This window comes from Puma concolor, chromosome D3 (assembly GCF_028749965.1).
Source record: "Puma concolor isolate L17-30 chromosome D3, mPumCon1.1.hap2, whole genome shotgun sequence".
In the NCBI taxonomy this organism is placed as follows: Eukaryota; Metazoa; Chordata; class Mammalia; order Carnivora; family Felidae; genus Puma; species Puma concolor.
The window spans coordinates 13,653,163-13,666,110 of record NC_141678.1 but is presented as its reverse complement, the minus strand read 5'-3'; the positions used below and the strand labels follow the sequence as shown (position 1 = coordinate 13,666,110).

The following is a 12,948-nucleotide window of genomic DNA, read 5'->3' as shown; positions in this document are numbered from 1 at the left end:
GCCGGGGGTCCCCCAGCCTGGGCAGTAATGACGTTCCAGGTCACAAGCAGGCCATTAATCAGCTTTGGAAAGCACTCAGACCGGCTCCTAATGGGTTTGCGATATGGCCGGGGAGACGTGGCCCCTGCCCGCCGGCCTCACCCGCTGCCCACCAGCCCCGAGGACCAAAGCTCTGAGGACTGCATTTCATGGAGGGAGAAACTGGACACTCCTGTTGGGGGTTGCAGTGTGGGTCACTCCCTTGTGCCTGCTGTGGCTTTGGGGGCACAGTCCCTGGCCCTGCACACAGATCGCCCTTGTCTCGAGGGCGGACTCGGGCATCTCGGGTGCCTGCCCTCAGGGGCATGGGCAGGATGGACCACAGGAGGCAGGTAAAGGCGGGTCTAGAGGTGGAGGAGGATGGGTGTTCTCAGGGTGTTCTCATTCCAACTCCACCACATACTGTCCTCAAGGAGGCAGGATGGCTTCTGGGCAAAGAAGAGACACTTGGGATTCAGACAGGGCTGGGTTTGAAGCTTACGTCACTGCCAGTTCATGAGCCCCAGCTTCCTTATCAACAGAACGGGAACCACAACTCCTATCTTACAGGGTGGCTCTGAAGGTTCCCGGAGAGAAATGGGAAAAGCGCTTAGCACTGTGCCTGGCACAGAGCAGTACTCCTCAAATTCTATTTCCCTTCTTCCCTCTGCCCTTGGACGAGTCCCTCAAGCTTTCTGTGGCCTGTGCTATGAAATGAGATGAAAATAACCCCACCCTGCTGGGAATAATAAAGTTAAACACACACCTACTTATGACCCAGCAACTCCGCTTCCAGGTATGTACCCGAGAGAAATGAAAACATGCATCTGCTTGTACGCAAATGTTCATACAGCAGCTCTATTCATAATACCCCCAAACTGGAAATAGCCCAAATGCCCATCAGTGGAAGAATGGATAAACAAATTGTGGTATATCTGTACGATAGAACGCCACTCAGCAATAAACATGACTAAATGACTGATATACACAACAGTGTGGATGAATCCCTCGTGCATTAGGTCCAGTCGAAAGAGACTGTTGATAAGAGAAAATATACTGTCCAATTCTCATTTCTATGAAATCCTGGAACAGGTTAACACTAACCTGCAGTGACAGAAATCAGATCAGGGGCTGCCTGGGGTGAGGAGGAGGGGACTGCAAGGGGCATCTAGGAATTTGGGGGAGCAGATAGAGCTATTTTGCATTGCAATTGGGAGGGTGATTACACAAGTGTATGTGCTGGCCAAAACTCACTGAAATATATGCTTCAAATCTGCATGTTTTGTATTTAAATTACACCTCAGTAAAGCTGATTAAAACAAATAAACATAGAAAGAAGCAACCAACCCTGCCCCAGGCATGCATAGCCTTAAAAAGGTGAATAGTATTTGCTCCAGTGATCCTAGTTTTAGGAATTTATTCTAACAAAATAATCAGGGATGTGTGTTGAGATGTGCCAGCAGGAACAGGTGCTGCAGCTGTCTTTGGTTCTTTGTAACAGTACAAACAGAGACAAGTAACAAACTAAATGCACCGTGAGAGAGTCTGGTTATGAGAGAGATCTATAATGGAAAGCTGAACTGCCTTTCAAACATTATCCTGAAAAAGAGCAACTTTACCATGAAGAAACCCAGCACATAAAAAAAAAATACCCCAAGTGATCAAGGTTTACTCCAGCAGCAGTAAGTTAGTTATATGGACAAGCTGGACCCCAGCTGTGAGGCACTGAGAAGAACATAGTATCGCTTTTGTGTTTATTCTGCAACAATTTATAAAACCTCAATGGAGTCATGAACTAACAAGCGACACATCCAAATTGAAGGGCATTCTTTTTCTTCTTCTAATTATTATTGTTTAAAAATTTTAAAAAATGTTTATTTATTTTTGAGGCAGAGAGAGACAGAGCATGAACAGGGGGAGGGGCAGAGAGAGAGAGAGAGAGGGAGACACAGAATCCAAAGCAGGCTCCACGCTGCCAGCACAGAGCCCGACACGGGATTCAAACCCGTGAAACCATGAGATCATGACCTGAGCCGAAGTTGGACGCTTAACCGACTGGGCCACCCAGGCGCCCCTAATTATTATTGTTTTAAATTAATTAATTTATTTTTGAGAAAGAGAGAGCAAGAGTGAGTGAGCATGAGCAGGGGAGGGGCAGAGAGAGAGAGAGACAGAGAGAGAGAGACAGAGAGAGAGAGAGATGAGAGAATCCCAAGCAGGCTCCACGCTGTCAGCGCAGAGCCCGACAGGAGGGGTGGGGTTGGGGGTGGGGGCTCAGTCTCATCAACTGTGAGAACATGACCTGAGCCAAAGTCAAGAGTTGGATGCTTAACCGACTAAGCCACCCTGGTGCTCCAAATCAAGTGGCATTCTATAAAAAGAAATGTCCGGCACTCTTCAAAAGCCCCAAGGTCACAAAAGACAAAGATAAGATCAAGGCATTGTCAGATTGGAGAGGATTAAGGAGATACGACAGATGTATGCAAAGTGGGATCTCGGATTCACTAATCCTAGACAGCGAAAATGTTATTAGTGAGACAAACTGGCAAAATCTGATAAGATTTGTAGTTCAGTTAACAGTGATGGCAATGATGTTAATTTCTTGGCTTTGCTAATTGTACTGTGGTTGCACTAGATGTTAACATTAGGGGGAGCTGGGTGAAGGGTATGTGGGAACTCTCAGTACTATTTTGGAAGTACAACTCGTAAGTCTAAACTTTCAAAATTAAAAGGTAAAAAGTCATCCTGGTGAAGACTATCTATTCACTCAAGGAAATGTTCACATTATAGTCCTGAGTGGAAAGGATACAGAATGAAGAAACACTTGTTTCCTTTGTGTTTTCCTGTTTTTTCCATTTTTTTTTTTTAATATTGAGCATATGATATGTTTACATTGGAGGGGTAAAAAGGTTATAAAAAGATGTTGCGTATCCATCAAATGGATGATGTCTGAGATGAGGGTAGAAACTTTATATCCATCTTGCTAAATTCCATCTTGTTGGGCCTAGGAAGGGGACCTCTTGAAGCAGATGTGCCCACATCTGCTAAGGACCCAGGAAGGGCATCCAATTGTCCATTCATCCCAATGCCTGACCTTTGTGACTGTTTGGCTGAGTCCTTGTTGTGAGGGTCCTCTAGTCCCTCTAGACTCCCACCAGCCCCTGACCCATGGATATATTCCCTTCTGGAGAATGCTGGTTCCCTCTGTAGCCTTTAGGAAGGCAGAGGTGACTGGGGAGCAGAGATATGGGGGATGGCCACCATGTTTGTTTTACATGCCAATGGCATGGTGGAAGAGGGAACAATGGGACAGCTCAGTGGATGGCTAGGGCTACTCAGGCTCTGCCCTTGTCCTGACAGCAGCCCCCAGGCTCTGCTGAATACCGATGCATGTCTGAGCTTTGTTTTCCTGCACCACCTCAACCTCAGCTGCCCTATGCTTCCCTCATTGCATCTAACTGTTCTCACCCAGGGTCTCTCAACTACTGCATGTTCCATCTCATTCTGGGTCAACACTCCAGTCTCTCCCAACATCTAACCTTAATTTGCTCTTGTCACTCCTCCTTGAATTCAGTGAACCCGCAGAGAATTCTCCTTTCCTTTCGTCCTCTCCTCCTTCTCTCCAATCCATGCATCCATTGATGTATCCACCCATCTTTCCTTTCTCCCTTCCTTCCCTCCTTCTTTCCCTTCCATCCACCAATTCCCTCCCCCCACCTTCCATTACTGGACACCCACTATGTACTAGACACAGCACTAGGCTCTGGTGATACTAAGATGACTAAGACCTTGTCCCTGTCTTCAGGGAGCTCACTACCTAATGAGTAAGACAGACACTAGCAAATTATTATAATATAGTGTGGTACAAGTTTGCTAGAGCTGACCATGAGGGAGCCCCAGAATTGAGGTATGGGGGTGGGAGTGGGTGTAGAGATGTTATTAGGCAAGTCTTCTAAGAGAAGCTATCATTTAAGCTGATCATGGGGTGCCTGGGTGGCTCAGCTGGTTAAGTGTCTGACTTCAGCTCAGGTCATGATCTCACCATTGTGGGTTTGAGCCCCGCATTGGGCTCTGTGCTGACAGCTCAGAGCCTGGAGCCTGCTTCAGATTCTGTGTCTCCCTCTCTCTCTCTCTCTCTGCTCTTCCCCTGCTCTCTCTCTCTCTCAAAAATAAATAAACATTTAAAAAAAAGTTCACTTAAGCTGATCTTGAAAGCCTTGCTACCCAAGGCTTGTAGTTCCTCAACGGACAGCGTCACCACCATCTGGGAGCTTGTTAGAAATGCAGAATCACAGACCTCACCCCAGACCTGCTGGGACACAATCTCCGTTTTCAGTTTCCCAGGTGATCTCTGTGCACATAAAGTTTGAAAAGCACGGTTTATTGAATAAGAAGCAGGATGATGAAGGAAATGTGAGGAGGATGAGGGAAGACAGGTGTTCCAGAAGCCCCAAGGTGACGGAAAGGACAGTCAGTGCCCCCCCCCCACCTGCCCCCACCCTGTGCCGTCTCGGTGGGCAGCCTCCTGCTCTGTCGGCCTGGCCTCACAGTGGGTGAGGACACAGCCACCTCATGAAAGGTCCTGTGTCCCTGTGTCTCTGGAAAACCCCACAGGACGGCATCGGGCTGACTCTGGGGACGGGCTCTGCTGTCTCCTCTCTGGCAAATCTTGCACAACCAGCCTGGCTCGGTGGTTAAGAATGCTGCGTTGGAAGCCAGACAGCCTGGGGTCAGGCCCGGTCACCCAGCACCTTCTTACTACTGCTTTCATTCAGCTTTGGTCATCGTCTTTGGATCTCCAACTCTCAGGCTCTGTTAGCCACGGGCTGGTTCCCACTTGCCCACGAGTGGGTCTGGATCAGAGGTTGACAACACTTTTCCGCAAAGGCCCAGACTGTGAATACTTTGGCTTTGCAGGTCATACGGTCTCTGTCACAACTATTCCCCTCTGCTTTTGTAGCACAAAATCAGCTACAGACAATAGGTGAACACACAGGCCTGAGTGTGTTTCAAGAACACTTTTATTAATGAAAACAGGTGTCAGGGTACATGTGACTGGTGGCCTGTGGCTTGCCGACCCCGGTCTAAAACTGTCAGAACCCAGGGGGCACTTGGGCGGCTCAGTCAGTGAAGCATCCCACTCTTGATTTCAGCTCAGGTCATGATTTCTCGATTCGGGAGATTGAGCCCCGTGTTGGGCTCCGCTGCTGACAGCACAGAGCTTGCTTGAGATTCTCTCTCTCTCTCTCTCTCTCTCTCTCTCTCTCTCTCCCTCCCTCCCTCTGCTCTTCCCTATCCTCCAAAAGAAATAAATAAACTTAAAAAAATAAAAATAATAAAATGTCAGAAGCCAGATAAGTCAAACCATGGCAGGGACTCTAACACATCCCCGGAATTTCACAGCATTCTCAGACACCAGCTTCTTGGCCCTTCCTTCCGTTCCTTTATGATGTAGACCATGCTCTTTCCCTGCAGATGGAGTACTGTCCTCTACTCTTTAGGGAGTGAGCTAACACCTGTTCATCTTCCAGGTCAGCTGTCACGTGCTATGGAAAGACTTCCCTGAGTCCTCCGTTAAATCAGGTACTCCTGTCACACCCACCAAATCACTCCTTTCTGAGCACTTCTCACGATATCTAAGAAACTATGTTAGTGTCTGTCTCTCCCGCTGGACTGGGAGCCCCATAAGCACAGAGATGATTTGGCTCCTGGAGGTCGTGTTCCTGGCATCTAACACATAGTAGATGCTCGCTTAATAGCTGGGGACCTTTCTGAAGCTTGAGATTCCACCCTTATTACTCACGTCAGCTTCTTGGGTTTACTGATGGAGAAGGAGAGATGGGAGACAGAACTTCTGTTTAGAGGCGAGCACCGATGTCACAGAAAAGAAAATAAAGAGACTGAGTGCCTGTGTGGCACCCATGCCCAAGGTAGCAATTAGCTGCTGGGGGGCGGGCCACTTGGAGAAGGAGATACAACCACCGGGGAAAACCGGGCATATCCCAGTGAAACCATCTCTCTCTAATTAAGCAGCTTTGTAATTCCAGGTTTCTTAAGCGTGTTATTTCTGACGACCACCAAATGGAATGTGTGGTTTCTCTGGGGTGTCAGGGAAGGAGGAACGCAATCAGACCGTGAGCCGTCTGGCCCCCCTGCCACCCATGAGGGAGAACGAGCAAGAATGGGAGCAGACTTCTCTGCTGGGATTCTGATAAAGGGGGGCGGGAGCGGTGGAGACGGGAAGGCGGATTCTGTGCTGGCTTCGTTACTGCTAGGATGGGTGGGGGTTGGGGGGGACACGAAGTGAAATGGAAGCAAGGAAACAACAGAGGCTGACTCTGGAGGGGGAGCTGGTCAATGCAGGAGAGCGGGCTGCTGAGAAGCATAAGAAATGAACAGAGAAAAGGATTTTTGAGAAAGCACCTGGGTGGGGGAGAGGATTTGAAGAACTTTGGGGGTGAGGAGGGAGGGGCGACATAATCAGATAGTCGTTAGCAGCGTTAATGTATAAAGAAGGGGTAGACAGGGATGAAAGGTTTTTTTTTTCTGCATCAAAATTCATAACGAGTATTGATTTCCACAGCTTTGCCTGTTTATGACTGTGTTTCATTCACCCTTGTCTCATCTGCAGGAGCAAGGACAGCACAGCAGTTAAGGGAATGGGATCTGGGGCTCCAAGGTCAGGTCTGCCACCTACTAAATTGATTTTAGACAGTAATTTAACCTCTCTGAGCCTCAGTTTCTTCATCTGTAAATGGGGTTGAATAAACACACACACACACACACACACACACACACACACACACACACACGCATACATGCAGTGGTGTGCGGGCAAACCAGGTCTCTATAAACAAGAAAATAAGGCCCTGATTTGTGTGTTTGTCAATTTCTGTGGTGTAAATACTCCCACAAGGCCAATTCAAGCTACCAAGGGTTTAACAACTGCTCACAAGTTTCCTGAAAATTTAACCATTGGCTCTCAGAAGCCAGTGCAACCTGGCTCCAACACACCCAGGTGATCATGAGAATTACACCAGCAAATAATCCTAACATACACGTACCCAGGAAGGGCTCCGTGTGTGGTCAGAGCTAGCAACGAATTTCATGATCATCTGAGGCGAGGGGCATTATTAACGCCAACTTCTTTTGGAGAGGAGAAATGTCAGGTTCAAAAGAACTAAGGGACACTCGAATGAGGTGAAGTGCTGTCTGGATCTTATGGAGATAAGAGGTAGATAAGGCCACTGCTTCGTGGCCTTCCTCTTGCAGTCAAGTGTTGTGAGACACCCAAGCTACAAGGAGAGATTTATGTGAAGAGGTCCTACAAAGAGGGAGAGGCTCTGAGACTACAGGTAGGAACAAGAAGCAAGGAACCCAGCTAACAGTGAGAACTCAGGTCTTGGGTGCAGGACCCTGGGCGGATCATTCCAGCCACTGCAGCTGAGGCATCACACCTGGGAGTGAAGAAGCCATCTTGGATGGTCTGGCCCCAGCAGACACCAGGCGGAGACCAGCTGTCCCTGGCGAGCCCTGACAGAACTCCTGACGCAGAATCTTTTATGCTTTGGGTCCGGCGGGGGTGATCTGTGAAGTCAAAACCATCTTCATAATAGTACTGACACATTATTTGACACTTTTGTTGCTCTCTACCAGGTGTGCAATGGGGTTTTTCCTAAGGCTCATGACACGTGATTTACAACAAATAAGAAAATGCCAGGAGCCGGGTACCTGGGTGGCTCAGTCAGTTAAGCATCCGACTCTTTGGTTTTGGCTCAGGTCATGATCCCAGGGTCGTGGGATCGAGCCTAAGTCGGGCTCTGCACTGGGCGTGGAGCCTGCTTGAGATTCTCTCTCTTCTTCTGCCCCCTCCTCTGCTTGCACACAAACACACACACATTCTCTCTCTCTTAAAAAAAAAAAGTGGGGGGGCACCTGGGTGGCTCAGTCGGTTAAGCGTCTGACTTCGGCTCAGGTCATGATCTCACAGTCGGTGAGTTCGAGCCCCACGTCGGGCTCTGTGCCGACAGCTCAGAGCCTGGAGCCTGCTTCAGATTCTGTGTCCCCCTCTCTCTCCGCTCCACCCCTGCTTGTGCTCTGTCTCTGTCTTTAAAAAATGAATAAACATTAAAAAAAAAAAGTTTAAGTAATCTCTACACCCCATGGGGGGCTCGAACTCACCACCCCAAGATCAAGAGTCACATGCTCCTCTGACTGAGCAAGCCAGATGCCCCCCAAAAGGTCACAGTTTTAATTTCTAGGACAGTGAATGTGGATAGCTGTAACTCATGCAAACAGAAGTTGCTTAGGGTCCTTAATACTTTTTTAAAAAAGTGTCAAGAGGACCCGAGTCTAAAACATTTGAAAACCCCGAGAAGCACCTGGCACAGAGTGAGTGTTCAGTCACTGACTATTACGTGTTTCCTGGAGTAGGCTGTGAGCTTCGTGAGTGTAGAGAACCCTAGCTTGTTTAGCATCTTTCCCCTACGCCTCGTCAGGGTGGGTCTCTAGTGTCTGGCTGTCACCCTATCCTTTCTCACCTACTTCCTTAGTCCTAGAGTCCTCAAATTTGTAACTGGAGGCACAACTACCTTGAACAAAGACTGTACCTCCCAGCTTCCTTTGCATCTAGATGCCACTTTGGTCGCTAAGATACAGTATACGTGTCATGTGACTTCAGAGAACCTTTCACTGTATTCTTCCCCCTTTCCTCCATCCTGCTGTCTGGAACTTGGACGTGATGGCTCATGTTCTAGTTGCCATTTTGGACCATGAGAAGTCCCGCACCCTAGGATTAGTGAAGCAGTGAGCTGGAAGGTGTCACATTACCCAGTTCGGGTTGCTTGCTTTTGGGCTTCACATGAGAAAGAAGTACACTCTTTTTACAGTTAAGCCACTGTTATTTTGAGTTCTTTGCTGTTATTAGCTTATTCCAATTCTAACTAATACAAAGGCCTTGGCATCTAGGAGGTGATCAACGAATGTTTGTTGAATGCATGAATGAATGAATGAATGAATGAATGAACGAACGAACGAACAAGTGAATGGGTGGGCTAAATGTCTGTGGTCCAAATAGCTAGGTTTTTCACAGGGGTGGCTCAGCTCATAGAGAACCCTAATGCTGAAGGTGCTAGGAACTGAGGTTCTGCGTACATGGAGGGGTTTACAAGATGATGAGGCTAGGAGGAAGGGGGGCTGTCCAGTGACCGCTGGACTGAGCACACATGGGAAAGACGCGCAGCGCAGAAAGAAGGAAACGAAGACTATGGTAACAGGTGGGGGTCCCAGCTCTGCCTCCTCCAAGCTGGTAAGGCCCTGGAGTCTGAGCGAGTACAGTGGTGAAGATGTTAGAGTCCGATGACCTGGTTTGAATTCTGACTGTCTCTTAACGACTGACTTAGGAAGTCACTTCAGCCTTCTATGCCTTAGTCTTCTCGTGGTAAAATGGGGCTAAAGGTAATACATACCTCCGAGGGTTGTGGGAGGATAAACGAGCTAATGCAAGCAAAGCATTGAGTCCAGTGCCTGGCCCATGGGTGCACCACTGCCCCTGCTAGCAGTGCGGTGGGTGTAAAACATCTTTCAGATAAAATGAATTAACTAAGCCTGATTAAATAGGATGACAGTAAATGAGGCAGGCAGGATGGAAAAGAACCGATCTTCATTTGTAACCATTTGTAATGTAAAATGGTGTTAAAAGTGCCAAGTGTGAAGTCAGATGGCTGGGGGTGCGTCCTTTGTAAGCTGTGTGGCTTTGGGCAAATTATTCTCCTTCTCTGGGCATCAGTGTTGTTTTGTGTGATGGGGGTGTTAACCCACCTCTAACATCCACACTGCTAAACACTGTTACAAGAACTACTGGTGTAAGAGTCTCTATTATAGTGTCACTTTCGGCCATAAGTGACAGAAAGCTAACTTGAAGTAGGTTGTAGAAAGATCGTGATGTACTGGGTCACAAAATTGCGAAGGCAGGGGTGCTTCTGGTGCCAGTACAGCTGGGTCCGGGAGTGCCAACAGAGTGGTGTAAGATCTCTATTTCTATGGTTCTTTCCATCTCTCCTCCTCTTTCCCAAATCTCTCGGCTTGTCTCTGCTGCTCTTGTGTGTAAGCTTCATGCATTCCTGCTAAGGACAGGCCCTCTCCAGGTGGTGATGATGATGATGATGATTGTAATTATTACTATTTCTTAGTTCTTACTATGTACTAGGCATCACTCTGTACCCAACACTTTGAGGGAGGTGCGATTAATGCTCCCACTTTACAGATGAGCCAACTGAGGCCTAGAGAGGATAGGTAACCAGCCCCAGGTGACACGGGTAGAAAGTGCTGGATTCAACTATATCTGGTAGGAGAGATGACCAGTGGCAGCCCCAAGCCAACATGCTTACAGCTTCAACTCCAACATGAAGAGAGACCTGTTTCTCCCTGGGCCCATTCACCAAAATGAAAGGGAAGCCTCCATCATTGGAACCAAGTTCAGAGCCCAAAGGAGGCCACAGGTTTCTATCATTGGCCGGGCCCGGTCACATGGTCAAGGGTGGGCGGGGCGCCGGGACCCACGGCCCCCTCTGAACCGCAGGGAGAGGGCTAGAAGACTCCCCAAACAGGAAAAGGGCCTCGGGAAAAAGAGGCCAGAGAGCTTCCCCCAAACTAGCACAGAGCCACACGGGGTCCTCCTTGCAAAGCCCTCCTTTCCCGTGGGGGGGGAAATAAGCGGGAACTGCAACCAGCCTCCAGGGCCATAGGGGCCCGGGCAAGAGCAAAAGGTCCGTCCCCTCAGCCTCCCTTGCGGTTTTCCCGCATTGCTTTGCTCGCCTGCACTGCTGGTTAGCATCTGATCGCCACCTGGACGGGTCGCACTCCCTGCGCCGAAACGGGCGGGCTGGGCCGGCGCGAGGGGCTGAAAACAAAGACTTGTTTTCCTGGGAAGGAGGCCTGCGGTCTGTTATGACGGCAGGCTGCTCGGGGACCGCGGAGCCCTTCAGGGCAAAACAGAGGAACAGCGACCTCTGAAGTGCGGTGCCATCAGCCGAGGGGTGGGCGCGCCCAGTCTTCTCAATCTTGAGAAGGCTGCGGGTGGGGAAGAGCTTGGAAACTGACTTCTAACAGCGTGACCGTGAGGGGTGGGAGAAAGAAGCGTTGACAGGACTGGGGGCAGAAGGAAGGCTAGAGGCGAGTGCAGGCAGGGAAGAGGGAACGAGGGCAGAAGAAAAGAGGAGACACAGAAGAAAAAGGACACCCAGGCCCCAGAGACCACGCGAGGAGCGAGGAGCGAGGAGCGAGGAGCCGAGGAGGAGGGGCAAGGAGAAGAAAGTAATCTTATTATCAAGCACTTGCCATGGGCCAGGAATTGCACATCCATTGCTCCCCTGGTGGCTAGTTATGATCCATTCCCATTTCTCAGATGAGAAAGCTCAACAGAGGCATGGGAGGGAGGAACAGACTGTGGAAGACTAAGCTACAGGAAGAATGACAAGAGGGAAGAGAAAAGAAACCAGCAGAAAGAGAACTAGGGCTGGCTCACAGTGGGGCGATAAAAATCTCTCTGTGGAACACTTAGTACCTGCGTGCTGCCCTCAAACTCGGAGAAGGACCCTGCTATGATGAGCCACGGTTAAGAGGTGAGGAAACACGGGCTCAAAAAGACAGCAGGTTGTCCAAGTGCTATAGACACGGGAGAGCTGGGGCCCCAATCCAGTCCCACTATCCATTAGATAGCGCTCTGACCCTAGGAGTTAAAATGAAGTGTGGGGAGAGAGAAAGAAAAGACAGGAGGTCTGTGTGGGGGAAGAGAACCGAACAGGGATGATAAGTCAGAATGATGGGTACCTTGGTAGGGGTACTGACCAGAAAAGGAGGAATGAGGGAGGCTTCTGGGTGCTGGCAATGTTTTATACCTGTGCTGCCCAATATAGTAGCCAGTCGTCACATGTGGCTACTGAGCATTTTAAATGTGGCTAGATCCGAATGGAGATGTACTGCAAGTATAATATACACAGATTTTCAAAGTCTTAGGAAAAAAACAGCAAAAAGGTAAATAAAACAGCTCATTAAAGTTTTTGCACTGACTCCCTGTTGAAATACTAATTCTTTGGAGATACTGGGATAAATAAAATATATTATTAGAAGTAATGTCACCTGCTCCCTTTTTACTTGTATATTGTGACTACCAAGAAATGTGAAGCTATCTATGTGGCTTGCATTACATTTCTATTTAGGAGCGCTGAGATCTGGAAACATATGGACATACATATACATATTTTACATATAGATACATAAATATGTAAAAATTCATCGAGGCTGTAAACTTATAATTAGATCACTTTACAGTATGTAAGTTGTGCCTCAATACAAAAAAAAAAAAAAAAGAAAGAAAGAAAGAAAAAAGCAAAGAGAGGAGCGAGCCAGGACGGATTGAGGCTGAGAGCGCGGCAGGTGGGGGGCGGGGCCAGAGGCCGCGAGTTACCCGGCAACGGGCGCTGCCGGTGACGTCACCGGCCGGCGGCAGCCATTAATCCCCCTCCGGGCGGAGCGGGCTGGCCGGGCCGCCTACCTCCTCCTCCCCGGGGCCCGGATGAGATCACCGCGGCGGGCGACCGGCTGTCCCCGCGCTCCCAACAAATCGACTCCTCGGCGAGCGCCGGCATCTCATGATCTCATGGCCCCGCGGGACGGCGCCGGCCGATGAGGTCACAGCCCCGCGCCCCCGGCCGCCCGGGTCTGCGCGCCGCCGGCTCCGGGCCGGGGCCTCCGCGCGCCCCGCGCGGGTACCGACTCCAGAACCGGCCGCTCTCCGACCTCTGTGGACAAAGGACGTCGCTATTTGCGAAGGGCAAAGCCGCCTTTTCCATTCGCGCGTCTTCGCAACCCCCAAGTACTAGCAGGGAGTGACCGCACCAGCTCCCCTGGACTTGGGGTCAAGAGCGGTGC

The 12,948-nt window shown here is 49.4% G+C and overlaps 1 protein-coding gene across 2 annotated transcripts in view; it reads right to left on the bottom strand.

The window, feature by feature from the left end:
- RNFT2 (ring finger protein, transmembrane 2) overlaps positions 1–12,948 on the bottom strand; it is a 90,921-nt gene that overhangs the window by 35,391 nt on the left and 42,582 nt on the right. The gene's annotated exons all lie outside the window — the stretch shown is intronic.